Raw genomic sequence first — 17696 nt, 5'->3', positions numbered from 1 at the left:
TAAGAGAAAAAGAAAAACAGGAGGAGAACTAAATCCCCAACACCTGCCCATCAAGAGCCGCCCTTGAGTTTTAGCCTTGGCCTCCAGAGCAAAGGCAACGTTGTGCTTTGGCCAGATGATAAATTCCCTACACCTGGTGAGCTAACACAATGATTGTTCTCCAAAACTACTGGCCTATGGAAACTGCACAATGCCCATTGTGGAAGAAGGAGAACTGGAAGTTCACCAGCCTCAGTGTTCTGCCAGCTCAGCCAGGTGACCTGGAACACTGGAGTCTACAACCCCCAGAGAGACCTCCCGGGCAGAATGCATGCATAAAGGGGAAGGGAAATATGTGAATGATTTTGGGGAAATGATTATCATATGTATGCTTATTCTGGGACAATCAATGAATATGTATGTAGAATACAGTATATAAACAGAAACTTCCCTGTACCCAGTATGCACAGCTCTGGGAGGAGCTATCCCCCTGTGCATCCAGCCCAATAAAGAATGCTTCTTAATGCTACATTGGTGTTAAGGAGTTTTTTAATTTCACTGAAGTTTTGGTAACACTGCCGCCGGTGCAAGCACCATGAACACAGTGAATGTGCTGCCTAAGAAGGTTGGCTATGGACCCTCTAACAATCCAGGGCACAGTACAATCCAGTCTGTTGGGAAAATGAAAGTTTTAACTTCATCTGAAAGTTAAAACAGACTGTTTAATGGAAGGATTTAGATTTAGATTATATTAATTACTTATAATTGAAGAATCAATGAAAACTTTTTCCAGGCTTGTTTTCTTTCTTACATATTACCTATGTGGAACACTGATTGAAGGGGAGTGAAATACTCTGACATTTCCACAAATGGCTTTACTGTGACCTTACTAAACTTCCTCCCCCTTCACTACAAGAATGCATGACTGGAGTGCTGCAATGGAGGCCAGAATGTCTTCAGAAGGGACAAGGAAAGAAGGAGAGGTGGTGTACCTTTGTATATGAGAGAGTATTTTGACTGTGTAGAGCTTGAGGACAGTGACAATAAGGTTGAGTGTGTATGGCTGGGAACCAGGGGAAAGGCCAATGAGGCAGACATCCCAGTGAAAGTCTGTTATAGGCCACACAACCAGGATAAACTCTTCTGTAAGTGGCTGACTAATGTTTCACAATAGTGTTGTTGTGGGAAGCTTCAACCTGCCAGATACCTGTTGGATACTTAACACAGCAGAGAGGAGGCAGTCTAGGATGCTCCTGGAGTGTGTGGAAGAGAACTTCCGGACCTCCTTGTCAGGGAGGTGCCCCACTGGCACTGACTCTACTAGGGAAGGTGCCCCACTGGACCTGCTGCTTACAGACAAGGGCCAGTGGGAGATAAAGTGGTTGGAGACTGTCTGGGGCACAGCTACCAGGAAATGAGGAACTTTTCAATACTTGATGAAGGAAGGAGAGAGGTCAACAAAACCTCTGCCCTGAACTTCTGAAGGGTGGACTTTGGCCTATTTAGGACACTGTTTTAAAGAGTACCTTGCAAAGCAGCCCTTAAAATCAAAGGGACCCAGGAAGGCTGGAATCTTGAAGACAGAGGAGCAGATTGTACCTGTCATGCTGAAAGATGAGCTGATGAGAAAGCGGATTGGACTGGCTGAGCAAGGAGCTTTCCCAGGAAGTCAGGGAGTCAGGAAGTGTTCAAGGATGTTACCAGGTCGTGTAGAAAGAAAGTTTTTACACTGCTTTCTTAAAGACCTTTTTAGCAAAAGCACTGCCATTTTATGTCTGACATTTTATTCACTTTCCAGAAATGAACTGTTATTTTATTTGCTCTTTAGCAGTGACTATCAGTCTAATTTGATGTGACCCTATCTATGAATTACAGCCTATGCCTATGAGAGAAAAGAACCTAAGTCCATTATACTAACTACAAACAAAATAAGAAGTAGATTACTTAAAAAATATTAAAATATAAATGCATTTCTAAGAGCAATAGGTGAATGTTTCAGGGCTTTCCCGATGTTCAGAAACATGAATGTGGGCTGCTAACATTTTTTTTCATGCATTTTAAGCCCATAAACTCAAAATGTTCTATTTTTACATAATAAAAACATAATGAAAAGTTATGTTTACTTATATGAAAATTTATGCTTTATCTTCAAAACACCATACCTTTTCACAGTTCAGGTTGGAAAAAGAAATCTCCTGTATTCAACACACTGTACCTAGATTTTTAGAGAATTATTTGGCTGTCACCCCTTTTTTTTAGTTTTATTTTTCAGTCTTTTCTAAACAGTTTCATTAACTTGAAAAAGTTTTCAACTACACTTGAATGCCTACAATATGTTCCAGTGTATATTGTTACAGAGCCTTGAATGACTTGTGAATTGTCAGTTATACTAGGTCTTCTCAACTGTATAAAGAGGCAAATCTTATTAAATAGTTCCACTGCAGGTTTAAGTTTGGTTTTACTGTGCTGCACTCTCTTCCAGTGGATAATTTGCACTGAACAACAGAAAATCTGGTGGCTTCCACATGGTGCCTGCTTCTCTATCACAGAAGTATACACTATAAAAAGACTTATTAAAATTATCTACTATGACAGACAAAAATTTATGTGGTAAACCACTTCCTAGGATTACCAAAGCCAATAGGGCCACGATGCTAGAGAAAGTCAGTAATAGGCCACAGACGATGATTATATTATGGCAACTCTGTAACAGGATTTTAGGCACTGCCTTAACAATCAGGAGCCAATATATTAAGTGATGCAGGCAGAAATATTTTAAACTCTGAAGCTCCTTTTTGCATTGTTGTTTGTTTTTTATGAATAACAATAAATATGATATTAATTGATAAGCACTAGAATGTTTCATAATTGTTAATAAGCATGCTACCCAATTGATTAGGAAAAAAGGAAGGGTTTTGTATGTTCTTTTATGATCACATACTTCTATAGAATTCGACATTGTTCTTTCATTTAATCTTTTGCAAGATTAATTCAATGATAATACATCCTTTTATAAAAGGTCACATTTTAAAAAACTTTTATATCAAGTGGATCATGACTGCTCAATATGCCTATTAAAATCAGAGATTTTGTTCATTACTGAAAAGTACTCATTACTCTAACAGAAAGACACTCTTATGGGTTTTTTTCCCCTATTAAAATGAAAACTAAACCTCCTTGTATATCTACAAAGAGGCTAGCAAGAAATTAACCGGTAAAACTGTAGAGCAATACTTTCTATTCATTCCACATACAACTTTCCATTAAAATTAGAAACTGCATTTCAGCTCCTGGATCCTGACACTTTATGTGGAGTGAAAGTCTAAGAGGTATGCTCTGTATTCATTCTGTGTGCAAAATTGCCACAGATGTCAGCAGAAGAAAACAAATGCGTTTAGGATTTACCCTGCTGGTATAGTAAGTCAGACTAATAAGTCATTTAGAAACTATCCCAGGCCCCTGAGCATCTGCGGAGTTAAGACAAGGGCAACTTTCTTGTAACCTCAGGGGAGAAAGTAACCCCTATCTTAAGCTAATGCAGATACCTATATTTTCCTTCCCTTCCTAAGCATAGTCACACTTTCACTTTAGTTCAAATACCACTTATTTGTCTCAGAGGGATGTAAATGGACTGAGCATACACAATATACCAATGAAATATCAGGCAATGGAACTGGAAAATGAGCATTCTTCTCTACTAGCTAAGTGACAGGTACCTTAAGTTCTTCAAGGCTCTCTAATATTTCCCAAATGACAGCATAAAATACAGCTAATGAGAATTAATATCTGCCATAACAGAAATAGCTACTGCTAAGCAGACTCCTCTTTTTCTCCCCTCAGTGGTGGACCTCTGAGGAGCAAATAATTGTTTACAGACTACAAAAAAGCTTGGAAATAACTTGTAGGAATTTATGTTTATGTGCACGAACAACTCCAAACTTTAAAGGTGAATATTCTCTAGCTGTTTTAGCCATATGTTTGATCATTGCCACAAACTCCAACTACAGCTACTCTTAATCTAATATTAGTTGGCCTTGATCAGTAATCTTTCCTAGCAGCCAAATTGCTGATGTGTCAAATTTTCACTTTGACTTAAAAGTAGTATAAGAATTTTGATCTATCACTTGGACTGCTTAATGTGATCAATTTCCTACTACCTGACAGAGAGACCAAGAAGTAAATCAAATGATTATGGATATCTCTAGATAAGAGTGGCAGTAACACAGTTTGGTAGGGAAATAAGTGTCAAAAAATATGTCATTCACATGTGTTGAAAACTTCACCTCTGCATTTGAGAAGCATCCACATACAAAGTATAAAACTACTATCAATTTTCACTTCAGAATTTAATATTATCAATTCCACTGAGGTCTCCAAATGCTTTAGAAAACATCAGATCCTGAATCAGGTCCTTGAACTGCTGAATGTCCTTGAACTCTTCTTTTAAAAAAACCCAATCCAAACCAAACCAACTAACCAAACCAAACCAAACCAGCCAGTCAATCAACCAATCCAAAAAACCCCTCTTAATGCACCCCCTGCAAAACCAAACAAAAAATAAACAGAAAAAAGCACTCCACCTGACACCAGACAAGAAGAAGTTACTTAGCACTATAAAATCAAATATAACAATAAGGCAGTATTGGATGTAGTTGTCAGTAAGGATGTAGTTATACAATGCAATTGTAATGGTTCTGGACTATGAAGGAAATAATCAATCTGAGGTAGAATGAATTTGTGGTTGTTGTGGTTTGTTGCAGAAATCATAGATTATGGTTACTGTAAATGCTATGATAAAGTTTATAAGCTTGCCAGGTAGGCTGCTGATACCAAGTCATTTGTCATAATGCTAATAAAAATTTAATGCAACTTTTGAATTATCTCACGTAACCAGATGGGCTAGATTTGTATTTTAGTATCTGTTGTTCCTGTTGTTGTGTTCTGCAAAAAGAATAGGCCAAAATGATGTCATTTGGCACTTCTATGCTTTCTTCAAGATTTAAAAAAAAAAAAAATCTGTGAATGAAAGAGCTTCTCAAAGATACAAGCAGGGGATATTTTCTCTTAGGTATACTCATTTCAGAGGAAACACCTTTCTATGGGCAGCACTGGAAATAAATATGTAGCTAATGAAAACCTCATGAAAACCTATTGTGAGTTTGCCCTTATTAAGGATGCTATCCAGTATCTTCTTGTGTTGTTTAAGAAAATGAAGGTAGCAATGAATAGAACCATCTTTATCAGTTCATAGTCCTTTCAATGTCTCTAACACTCCTGTTTCAGTTTATATTCAATTTCTAATTCTATTCAGCTAGCTAATAATTCTTTTCTTAAGCAAGAATGTATTTTCAACCTGTAGTCAGTCAGACAGACTTATTTTCATATATTTTAACCTGCTTTTAAAGCTGTAACTTCTAAAGCTATGGCTGTTGAAAATCCTTCTTGAAGGAAGATGATTTAGAAGTATGTGTTGAATTTTTGATAGAAATGTTGTATGAGTACACAATATTTGGTAACTTTTTATTTTTCTAAAGAGTTCAGTTTTTCTGTTTGGAAACATCATTTGACTATTTGCTGCTCAGCATTTGGTCAAAAAGCATAAAAAACAACCTGTAATTATGCTAACAAATCCAAGAAAGCCTTCATCACTTTCTCCTTCATCTCAGCTTGCTCTTTTTTTCTTTGTACTCCCAGAGTATCCATTTGAATTACTTGGCAAACTCTGTGGAATGAAAATCAAAATTGACAGCATCCAGAAAAGAACAGTCTACCCTTGCATACTTTCCATCCCAATGCTTATTTTAGATTATGAATACAAATATTAGGATTTTAATATAAGTAGAAGCTTTAGTGATCCACTTAGGTGAGACCCAAAAACCTTCCTCGCATTCAGGTACATTTGATGTGAAATATCTTTTGTGTCCTGCTCTTATTAGAGTCTCTTAACATGGATAGGCTGTCTTAAGACCTAATTTCTTGCCATCAAATGCAGTCACTAATGTGATTTTTGGTTTGTATTAATCAGATTTGATGTAGATTCTGTCTCAATATAATTAGAGTTTACAAATGTTCTTGTAATAGCTCACTGATATTATTAGAACTGAGAAGAACAGAATAAATCTATACAGGTGATAAAGTGAGAGCTGAAACAGACACAAGCTTTTGAAAAGATACATTTTCTTAAAGACCCGTAACTCTTTTCCATCTTCTTTAGGGCACAAATTACATTACATTCTGTTTTGATGTTTGCAGGTTAGAGGAAAGTAATGTACAATTCTTTTGTTTTTTTTTTTTTTGTTCAACTGTATTGAAGGTAAACATAATTCAAATGTGTTGATGATGGCACATCTGCAGCAGAAGTAGTGTCTTGGACCATCTGCATTTAGATACATGCTTGCTGCATTTTCCTCTCTCAAGAAAGGTTGAAAGGTTTTGCCTAATAGACTGTTTTTCTTCCTTCATATCTGGGTTAGCAATAGGACAAAAAAAAGTCATGGATGGCCAAAAAGGAAGAGTCCACTTGTGAGTTCACAAAGTACATCATGTTCTGGGTGCCAGGAGCACTTCTGTTAGGAGACATCAGCTCCGTATTGCTTGGTTTAATGGTGCACTGAGATAGAACATACTCAGCTAAAATACTTCAAAAGAAGATATCTAAATAGGTTTGAGCTGCTACAGAAAATTAAATTTAGTATATGTAAGATGCGTGGGGTTTCTTTTTGTTGTTTCTTTATTATTTGGATGGGGTTTTTTTCTGAACTAAACACATAAGGGTGGACTCACCACAAAAATGAAGAATTACCTCCACGTTTCTGTGTCAGGTTCAGATTCTTAGTCTGAGGTACAGAGCCACGACTACTTTTAGAAGGGAAGTTCAGCAAAACTGTTGATAAGATAAAACAGGATATGTTGATCAAGCCTTTTTCTTTCATTTACTAAACTTTCCAGAAGAAAATCTCAATCCACCTTTTGCTTAACAACATTTGAAACAATATCCCACAATGGAAAATACTGGGTCTCCAGTTATTTGGAAGTAGCACTACTTGTTATCCACAGAATATACTCACACAGCTTTTTTTCTTTATTAAAACCTAAATGAAATTAATTTATGTCATTATTTTGTTAACAATTAAATCTCTAACTATAATTAGGCAAGTTGTGAACAAAAAGACCCTGAAATATAATCACATCAAACTAATTTTGTTTAGTTTGAAGAACTAAATTCTGCTGCTCTTTCTCTTTACATAACCTTTGTAATACGTCAGTCCCAGAGAGCATATCAAGAAAAGAAATAATTTAATAAATTTTGTTATAACTTCATCTTGCATAGATGATGGACCATAGGTCAAACTATCCTACCATTTAAAAGCATCTCCAAGAATTAATCCAATATTCTTGACTGGAAAAATATCAATCTTCCATTACATTTGCACTGGTGACAATTAGCAAAATCAATGCACAAAGAAAAAAACTATTATTCCTCCCCACCCTTTTCAGAAATTCATAAACAATTAGATCCATGGAAGAGATTGTTCACTGTATGCATACAGTTTTAGAGGTAAATAAACTACTACTTATTTTGTAGGAAGCAATAAATATAGATTAATATCTAAAGCTAACTGGCAAGCAAAGAATTACCCTTTCTCAAGTACTTATAATTCTGCAGATGCTTCTAGTAATTCATCAGTGAGGCTTCAGAAGTGGACTACTTGTCTGGGGGATATTAAAAACTTTGCTGTCAGCAACCATCACAAGCCTGATAGGAGAGAAATAACCCAGCAGTTGGAAGCAAATAAGCATGAGTTTGTTAAGATGGGACAGTATATTGAGTGGGTTATCTCCATTTTTCTTCTCTGACATATAGAAGGTGTGTTCCGGTTTGGCCAAATTTAGAAATATATCCTCTGAGAGAAGGCAGGTTACAACCATCCCTCCCCCACCAGGTTCGGGAAAAAATAAATTTTCCTCGAAGGAAAGTGAAAGAGATAAAAACTATTTATTTAACAAACCCACAGGAAAAGGATAATGATGCTAAATGATAAAACTTCCCGCTCTGCTGAGAAAAACCCGGGGGGAAATTCAGAGTCCTTCCATAGATCTCTCTCTCTCCCTCCTTGGAGCTGGGACAGGGTGGTGGGCCCACCTCCAGGGCCAACGCCTTGGTGGAAAGTCCTCCCGATGTATTCTGATGTTGAAACAGTCCGGCAGAGAGAAAAGGGAAAAAACGAAGTCCCAGGAAAACAAAAGTCCAACTCTCCGGAGGAAAAGGAGCTGAGGAAAAAAAACAGCTGAAAGCTGGCTGGAAAGAAAAGCAAGCCGGGTGCTTCCCTTCCCTCTCGCTCTTCTGCCGCAGCTGAAAAAAAGTCTCTATCTCTGTGTGACCGTGAACAAGCTGCAAACTGCTCTGAAAAAGTTTTGCTCAGGTTTTCCTCCCCCCTCTCAGGCTCAGTTTAAAGGCATACAAAGGCACAAAAATTCATTTCTGTGCATAGGGCAGCGATAGGGGCTACACATCATAAAGTCACCCCAAGACAAGGTGCTGTGGAAAAAAACGAGATTTTACTGGACTTGGTTCACAGATAGACGTAGATATCTATGGCGAGAACTATGCTGACCTGAAACACTTACCCATGGAGAAGGAATAGGGTGAATGGTTTATATCTATATCCAGTAAGGATCAGGAAACCATTTCTTAACTCAGCCTAACAGAATATCAACTTCTTATTGGAGTTTTTAATAATATCATTTGCAATTTAATATGAAAACATTTTCCAAGGAGATAGCCATGTAAGCCTAAATTCAACCTTCCATTTGACGAGGTCAAAATTACTCATGAAAAATGCTGTACCCACCAGACATCTAGCCAATGCCATCTCATCACATTCTTTCACTTTCCTTCTCCCTGCCTTATGAATGCTGAATTCCTTCCTGGCAGTTGCAAAGAATCATCCAGCATGGTGGAGCATACTCCTGCCCAACAGGTGACTAAACAATTTTGTGAAGCCGTAGATTTGAAACTTCTTAGGCAAAACCAGAACCTGAAGTGAAACGTCCTACTCTGCAGTTCTCTAAGACATTTTATTCTTCAATAAATACATAGAATATAATAGATAATTTTCTTATTCTGTGTTTTATATAATGACAGTAATCAATACATTTTCTAAAGTGTTGTCTCATACCTGATATATTAGGTGAGATCTGAGTCAAGTGCAATGCCTAGTTTTGGGTTCTGTCAGATGCAGGTAAAAGAGTTGCTAGACTGTTCAGTCACACCTACAGCAGCACACACCTATACAGAGCCACAACTCTAAAGAAGGAGAGGAGAGGAGAGAGAGAAAGAGAGAGAAAGAGAGAGAAAGAGAGAGAAAGAGAGAGAAGGAAGGAAGGATTTGGAAGGAAGGAATTCGGAAGGAAGGAAGGAATTTGGAAGGAATTCGGAAGGAAGGAAGGAATTCGGAAGGAAGGAATTCGGAAGGAAAGGAAGGAAGGAAAGGAAGGAATTCGGAAGGAAGGAATTCGGAAGGAATTCGGAAGGAAGGAAGGAATTCGGAAGGAATTCGGAAGGAATTCAGAAGGAAGGAAGGAAGGAAGGAAGGAAGGAATTCGGAAGGAAGGAATTCGGAAGGAAGGAAGGAATTCGGAAGGAATTCGGAAGGAATTCGGAAGGAAGGAAGGAAGGAATTCGGAAGGAAGGAATTCGGAAGGAAGGAATTCGGAAGGAAGGAAGGAAGGAAGGAATTTGGAAGGAATTCGGAAGGAAGGAAGGAATTCGGAAGGAATTCGGAAGGAATTCGGAAGGAAGGAATTCGGAAGGAATTCGGAAGGAAGGAATTCGGAAGGAAGGAATTCGGAAGGAAGGAAGGAATTCGGAAGGAAGGAATTCGGAAGGAAGGAATTCGGAAGGAAGGAAGGAATTCGGAAGGAATTCGGAAGGAATTCGGAAGGAAGGAAGGAATTCGGAAGGAATTCGGAAGGAATTCGGAAGGAATTCGGAAGGAAGGAATTCGGAAGGAAGGAAGGAAGGAAGGAAGGAAGGAAGGAATTCGGAAGGAAGGAATTCGGAAGGAAGGAAGGAATTCGGAAGGAATTCGGAAGGAATTCGGAAGGAATTCGGAAGGAAGGAATTCGGAAGGAATTCGGAAGGAAGGAAGGAAGGAATTCGGAAGGAAGGAATTCGGAAGGAAGGAATTCGGAAGGAATTCGGAAGGAAGGAATTCGGAAGGAAGGAATTCGGAAGGAATTCGGAAGGAAGGAAGGAATTCGGAAGGAATTCGGAAGGAATTCGGAAGGAAGGAATTCGGAAGGAAGGAATTCGGAAGGAAGGAAGGAAGGAAGGAATTCGGAAGGAAGGAATTCGGAAGGAAGGAAGGAAGGAATTCGGAAGGAAGGAAGGAAGGAATTCGGAAGGAATTCGGAAGGAATTCGGAAGGAATTCGGAAGGAAGGAATTCGGAAGGAAGGAAGGAATTCGGAAGGAAGGAATTCGGAAGGAAGGAATTCGGAAGGAAGGAAGGAAGGAAGGAAGGAAGGAAGGAAGGAAGGAAGGAAGGAATTCGGAAGGAAGGAATTCGGAAGGAAGGAAGGAAGGAAGGAAGGAATTCGGAAGGAAGGAATTCGGAAGGAAGGAATTCGGAATTCGGAAGGAATTCGGAAGGAATTCGGAAGGAAGGAAGGAATTCGGAAGGAAGGAATTCGGAATTCGGAAGGAATTCGGAAGGAATTCGGAAGGAATTCGGAAGGAATTCGGAAGGAAGGAATTCGGAAGGAAGGAAGGAATTCGGACGGAAGGAATTCGGAAGGAATTCGGAAGGAATTCGGAAGGAATTCGGAAGGAAGGAATTCGGAAGGAAGGAAGGAAGGAATTCGGAAGGAAGGAAGGAATTCGGAAGGAAGGAATTCGGAAGGAAAGGAAGGAAGGAAGGAAAGGAAGGAATTCGGAAGGAAGGAATTCGGAAGGAATTCGGAAGGAAGGAAGGAATTCGGAAGGAATTCGGACGGAATTCAGAAGGAAGGAAGGAAGGAAGGAAGGAAGGAATTCGGAAGGAAGGAATTCGGAAGGAAGGAAGGAATTCGGAAGGAATTCGGAAGGAATTCGGAAGGAAGGAAGGAAGGAATTCGGAAGGAAGGAATTCGGAAGGAAGGAATTCGGAAGGAAGGAAGGAAGGAAGGAATTTGGAAGGAATTCGGAAGGAAGGAAGGAATTCGGAAGGAATTCGGAAGGAATTCGGAAGGAAGGAATTCGGAAGGAAGGAATTCGGAAGGAAGGAAGGAATTCGGAAGGAAGGAATTCGGAAGGAAGGAATTCGGAAGGAAGGAAGGAATTCGGAAGGAATTCGGAAGGAATTCGGAAGGAAGGAAGGAATTCGGAAGGAATTCGGAAGGAATTCGGAAGGAATTCGGAAGGAAGGAATTCGGAAGGAAGGAAGGAAGGAAGGAAGGAAGGAAGGAATTCGGAAGGAAGGAATTCGGAAGGAAGGAAGGAATTCGGAAGGAATTCGGAAGGAATTCGGAAGGAAGGAATTCGGAAGGAATTCGGAAGGAAGGAAGGAAGGAATTCGGAAGGAAGGAATTCGGAAGGAAGGAATTCGGAAGGAATTCGGAAGGAAGGAATTCGGAAGGAAGGAATTCGGAAGGAATTCGGAAGGAAGGAAGGAATTCGGAAGGAATTCGGAAGGAATTCGGAAGGAAGGAATTCGGAAGGAAGGAATTCGGAAGGAAGGAAGGAAGGAATTCGGAAGGAAGGAATTCGGAAGGAAGGAAGGAAGGAAGGAAGGAAGGAAGGAAGGAATTCGGAAGGAAGGAAGGAAGGAATTCGGAAGGAATTCGGAAGGAATTCGGAAGGAATTCGGAAGGAAGGAATTCGGAAGGAAGGAAGGAATTCGGAAGGAAGGAATTCGGAAGGAAGGAAGGAAGGAAGGAAGGAAGGAAGGAAGGAAGGAAGGAAGGAAGGAAGGAAGGAAGGAATTCGGAAGGAAGGAAGGAAGGAATTCGGAAGGAAGGAATTCGGAAGGAAGGAAGGAAGGAAGGAATTCGGAAGGAATTCGGAAGGAATTCGGAAGGAAGGAAGGAAGGAATTCGGAAGGAAGGAATTCGGAAGGAAGGAATTTGGAAGGAAGGAAGGAATTCGGAAGGAAGGAATTCGGAATTCGGAAGGAATTCGGAAGGAATTCGGAAGGAATTCGGAAGGAATTCGGAAGGAAGGAATTCGGACGGAAGGAATTCGGAAGGAATTCGGAAGGAATTCGGAAGGAAGGAATTCGGAAGGAAGGAAGGAAGGAAGGAATTCGGAAGGAAGGAAGGAATTCGGAAGGAAGGAATTCGGAAGGAAGGAAGGAATTCGGAAGGAAGGAATTCGGAATTCGGAAGGAATTCGGAAGGAATTCGGAAGGAATTCGGAAGGAATTCGGAAGGAAGGAATTCGGAAGGAAGGAAGGAAGGAAGGAAGGAAGGAAGGAATTCGGAAGGAAGGAAGGAGAGGGCTTTTTATCTAATGAGAATTTCAGTGCTGTAGATAGAGGGTGTTAGCGGGAGCACTGCTCCTCAGTTTTTTTACCTGAGTTTCTTTCACAAGTAAGTCCAGTGAACTGGAGAATAGTACAGTACCCTGCGCAGTGTGGAATTACATCCTTGGGACTTGCTCATCCATAAGAGCACTCCCCACCTTTAGAAAAACACATGTTAAGTGGGATTTTCGTGCTTGGAAATTAGATGTTGGTGCCTGTGACTCCAAGGTCTTATCTGGGTTGGTATCTACAATATAAGTGTTACTCAGTAACTGTTACTATCCAATAAAAAAGTGACTTCTGAATTTTTAGGAATGCCAATCCAAATGCTATACATTCATTTACTTTCTTACACTATTAAATATTGGCAAATGCAAAACATGTTGGAGGTTACTGACTAACAAGGACAGTAGCCCAAAATTTTAGGTTTTGGTGCTGATTTACTACCAAGTGTTTAAAGAAATTTAATTTAATACAGCTTAATAAAGTGAAAAAAAATATTTGTCTCAGTATTGAGTTGGCCTTCAAGGACAGGCCAGGAAGGGAGATAAAGGGATTGCCTTCCATATAAAAAAAAATTTTGACTGCACAGAGCTGTCTTTGAAAAATCATGATGAAGGAATGGGTAAAATTTAGTGGCCAAGAAAACAAAGGAAATTTCCTGGCTGGTGTTTACTACAGCTTGCCTGACTAAGGGGAGGCTGTTAACTGGAAGTTATCTTGCTTGCAGACTCTGTTCCTGCTGAAAGGCTTAAATCAGCCTGACATATGCTGGAAAAGACACACAGCAAGATGTAAGCAGTCCACGGGATTCCTGGAGCATGCTGATGATAATTTTTAATCCAGTTGATAGAACACATGATTAGAAGAGAGAAATTACTAGGCTCGTTGCTTACTGACACGTTAACTAATTAGAGAGGTCAAGATTGGTTGAGCCTGGGCTTAAAGTATCATGGCCTGCTGAAATTCACATGTTTGAGGTACATGGGCCAGGTGAAGACTAGGCAGGACACTGAATTTTCAAATAACATCTCATCAATTGTTTAAGGAAAGGGACTCCCTGGGAAATTGGTCTCAAGATAAAAAGAGCTGAACAGAGCTCACAGCTCTGTAAGAACTTTGTTCTTAAAGCTCAAGAACTCTCATTCTCATTCCCACATATTCCCAAATGTAAGAATAAAACACATAGGCAGAGGCAACCGGGATATATGTCCTATGAAGTATGTAGGGAGAGGAATGACAGGGCACAGCTGAAGTTTAATATGGCAAGGGATGCTAAGAATAATAAGAGTTTTGGTCAGAAAATCAAGATTAAAAAATATATATCTGATGAATAGGATATGAGAACTCGTGACAATTGACAGGAAGAAGGCTGAAATACTCCACAATATTTTTTATTCTGTTTTCAAGGGTGCTATCTCTTCCTACATCTTAAGATCCTTAACATTAAGGCAGGGACGGGACAAAAAGCAAGTTCAGATTTGAGGCCATGTGAGTCTCCTGAACATGCACAAGTACATTCCAAAGTCTTGATGAAGTCATCTGTATTTGCCAAGCCACACATTTGAAAAGTCACAACAATCGTATGAAATCTATTCTTTCTTGCTAATATGTAAAAAATCCTAGAAATCTGGAAAATGTTTAACCTACCACACAACCTCAGCTCCCTGTTAGCAAAATAGCTTGTTTCTCTCTGTTTCTGTCTTGAACAGTATTGAAGAAAATAATTATTTAGAGCCCAGGAAGGAATTTGTACTATGCAATACTGGTTTGTATCCTTCTGAAATGGTTTCCCTAAATACCTAAAGATTCATTTTAACTGATTGGAAAAATTAATTACAGGTTTTTCAATAGATACTAAAATCTCTCTACAGGAAAATGTAATCTCTTTTAATTTAAATTTAAAAAAAAAAGGAAAAAGAAAAGTAAGAAATAGACAAATCTAACTACCTGCTTCAAGCTTATCTAGATTGAAATACTCCACATATTCCAGTCAAACTGCTGTGTTTGATTTTGGGTTTGTCATACCCATTCAATGTTTCCCTCTGCTGACAAAATGCTTGATAGAATCAGTGTTTCACTTGTGTCGTACTTTTCTTCTCTCCCAAGGTCTAGTCATCCTGCAGCTGGAGTACAGCTACTGTGATATAATGCAGACTTCAGCACCCTGAACTACTGCAAGGCATTAGTGTATCCCAGAATTTATGAGCTGGCTGAGGAGTATCTATTAAAAAGAAGAATGTGGTTTTGTGGCACCCAAATGACAGCCAGATCACACCCAACACTACAACTCCACTGAACAGTAAATAAAGTTGAGTCATTCTGGGATGCAGGGTTTTAAAGATACATTGAACAAGCTGAAAGAAAGTATTTTTTATTTCAGGACTGTCACTGTTTTTTTTTAGTGGACACGAAGGCAAAATTGCTCCGCACGTCCTTCATACCTCCAAATATCTCTAGGATCCATACATTTTAGAAAGTATGTGAAAATAATTAATAGCTTTATTACCTACTTTCTATAATAGATGCCTGGTTACAGGTGGAAAAAATGAAAAAGATACTATGATGGGCTTTCAAACAAAAATGTGTTTTGGAATGAATAGGGGGGAAAAATGGTGAGTACCCTAGTTGTAAAAAAATGTGCATTATTTTGAATTCTTTATGGTAAAAAAATATATGCTTCAAAGCATATTGAGCAAGTACGTTTTTCCTACAGGACAGGATACACCCAACACAGAAGTTATCTACTGAGAATTTTTCATCCGTTCAGATGAAGATCATCTTTTAAATACACGCAGTAGCTCAGCTGCTTTAATACATGGATAAAATGAAGGCTGCCATGCTAGTAAGTATGAAGTAAGTTTCTGCAGAGCATATAAGGTTATTTGAAATCATTAAGATAAATGGGTCTACTGATAGGATGAAACTTTAACTTAGTTTAGCATCTTCTCAAAATTATCCTCAATTACTTTGCACACACAAATAACAGATACAGAAAATAAATAAGAAAAAAAGACATATAGGCAAAGAAAAAAATAGAATGAAAATAAGTAAAACAGGTTTGGAGGGGAATTAAATATATATCTGCAGATGGACTACATTAAAACAGTATAACTTGAGGCTTTCAACAGATATAATGATACCTGGAAAGAAAAAAAAATCCAAACTAAAACAAAACCATAAAGAAGCAATAAAACAGGTGTATTACTGTTTTTCCAAGTAATTCTCCTTTAAACTGCTGAAACGAATTTAACATCTGTTTGGAGATTCCTTGGAATGAATAAATTATTTTACTTACTGATATTAAAGTAGACTGGGATAGATAATTCTAAGAAAAACAAATCTTTTATACAGATACAGCGTGTTTTCTGATGTTCTTCACTGCAGTCTTTTTTGGTTTCGTTTTTTCTGCAGAAGACAGAAGAATGGCCTACTCCAGATGTCACTGAAAGGCAGGGACTGTTTCACTTTGATTTGACTGGGGTGGGACAGCTGTACAAATGTGGTGGCGTAAGTCTAGTTTGTTGCTGTTACAGCAAGCATGAAAATGTTTAATTTAGTAATGAGGGAAATGTTAATGCAAATTCGTAAGTCACATCAATCGTTGACACAGTAACCCTAAATTTACAAAAATCAGGAGTTACACATCCTATCAGTGTAAGCAAACAGGCAGACCATAGGATTTCAGTTTGCTGCAGGGCCATCAGCCACAAAGCAGAGATCCAAAAGATAACAGATAGGACATTACAATAATTTAGTTTGAAAAAGGCTTTTACAGTCACGAATTCCAACACTGCTAGGTCCACCACTAAACCATGTCCCTAAGTGCCACCTTTACAGGTGTAGGTTTGCCCTCTGAGTGAAAAGGTGGAAAGAATGTGAAGAGCGAAGAACAGCCATGAGCAAATTGAAAGCTGTTTGTTGCTCCAGAGACTGAGGCAATCCTCCTTTTTGTTGATCTAAAATATGTTTTAAAGAGTGGTGTGTTCTTTCAACAATAGCTTGACTTGTGGGAGAGTAAGAACACCAAAAGTGTCCCAAACAGCACTTCAACAAGCTTAATAGCATTGTTGCTCCAGAGACTGAGGCAATAAAGGGACCCTCATGGTTGCTGTCTACTACAGGCCCCTGATAAATGGGAGCCTGTTCTTGCTTCAGCTGCAGAAGGCAGCAGGCTCCAGCCTCTGGTCCTGCTGGCAGACTTCAACAACCCAGACATCTGCTGGGAAAATAGTACAATGAGCTCTAGGGAATCCAGGGTACTTGTGGAATGCATGGTGGATAACTTCTTAAGCCAGGTAACAGCCTAACCAGGGGTGATGTGATGCTGGATCTGTTCGTCACCAACACAGTGAGCTGATCAGAGACACCAAGATTGGAGACAGCCTGGGCTGAAGTGAATGTGAACTGGTAGAGTTTGAAGTCCTGAGGGATATGGGTCAGGCAAAGAGTAAAGTCAGGACCCTGAATTTAGGAAAACAAAATTCCATCTGTCCAAGGAGATAGTGGGAATCTACTCTCAGGAACTGAGAGTAGAGAGAACAGACTAGGAGGTCCTTAAGGACCTCTACCATTGTTGCAACAACCAGTGATCTGGAGGCACAAGAAATCAGGCAAGGAAGGCAAGAGACTGACATGGCTGAGTTGGGACCTGGTGGTCAAACTTTAGGGCAGTAAGCAAGTGCACAGGAGGTAGAAGCAAGGACAGGTATCCTGGGAAGAGTGTGGCAGTGATGTTCAATTGTGTTGGGATGGAACGAAGAACCTCAGGAAGGAGCTGCAGCTGAACTTGACAAGGAATTCAAATAACAAGAAGGGTTTCTACAGGTAGGTTAGACAGAAAAGGAAGATCAAAGAAAGAATGTGTACACCCACATGCTCCACTTCCAAAAAAGAAGGCTGTTAAACTGGGAACGACCGACAAGAAGGCTGAGGTACTCAGCAACATTTTTGCCTCAGTCTTCAACGGCAATTTCTCTTACACTTCTTGAATGGGTGGATTGCAAGACAGGAACTGAGGGAACAAAGACCTTCCCATTGGAAGTGAAAATCAGGTTAGTGGCCACCTGAGGAAGTTGATGATGGCACATGCATCTCTGGGACCTGATAAGATGCATCCCAGAGTCCTGATGGAACTGACTAATGTAGTTGCCAAGCCACTCTCTATGACACTTGAAAATTTATGGCAATCAGGTAAAATCTCAGATGATTGGAA

The sequence above is a fragment of the Corvus moneduloides genome, chromosome Z (genome assembly GCF_009650955.1).
Source record: "Corvus moneduloides isolate bCorMon1 chromosome Z, bCorMon1.pri, whole genome shotgun sequence".
In the NCBI taxonomy this organism is placed as follows: Eukaryota; Metazoa; Chordata; class Aves; order Passeriformes; family Corvidae; genus Corvus; species Corvus moneduloides.
This window is presented reverse-complemented; position numbering follows the sequence as displayed.